Source organism: Solanum stenotomum, chromosome 1 (assembly GCF_019186545.1).
Source record: "Solanum stenotomum isolate F172 chromosome 1, ASM1918654v1, whole genome shotgun sequence".
In the NCBI taxonomy this organism is placed as follows: Eukaryota; Viridiplantae; Streptophyta; class Magnoliopsida; order Solanales; family Solanaceae; genus Solanum; species Solanum stenotomum.
The window spans coordinates 104143792-104144208 of record NC_064282.1 but is presented as its reverse complement, the minus strand read 5'-3'; positions in this window follow the sequence as shown (position 1 = coordinate 104144208).

Below are 417 nucleotides of genomic sequence, written 5' to 3'. Positions count from 1 at the left end.
CCAAAAAAATTTAAGTTTGTTTTTAAAAAATATTTTCAATTTCAAAAATTATTTTCTACTCTAGTAAAAATAAAAGATATTTCTCAAAAAAAATAAAAATCATTCATAAATCAAACACTAAAAATCTTTTCCAGAAAATATTTTCTACTCACCAACCAAACATGAGAAAATAAGTCAAAAATCAACTTGGTTTCCAGGAAAACATTTCCTAGGAAAACATTTTCCTTCATACCAAACACACCCGAAGTCTACCTATTAGAAATAAAATAATTCCCGACTCCTCGCTCTTTCCCAGTAAGAAGAAACATCAAAAGTCCATGTACTTTGAAATTCTGTGTAGAATTTCCACCATCAATCATTATTAGCATTAAAATAGACTGGAGGCACCATACAAGAAATAAACCAAAAATATTCCAT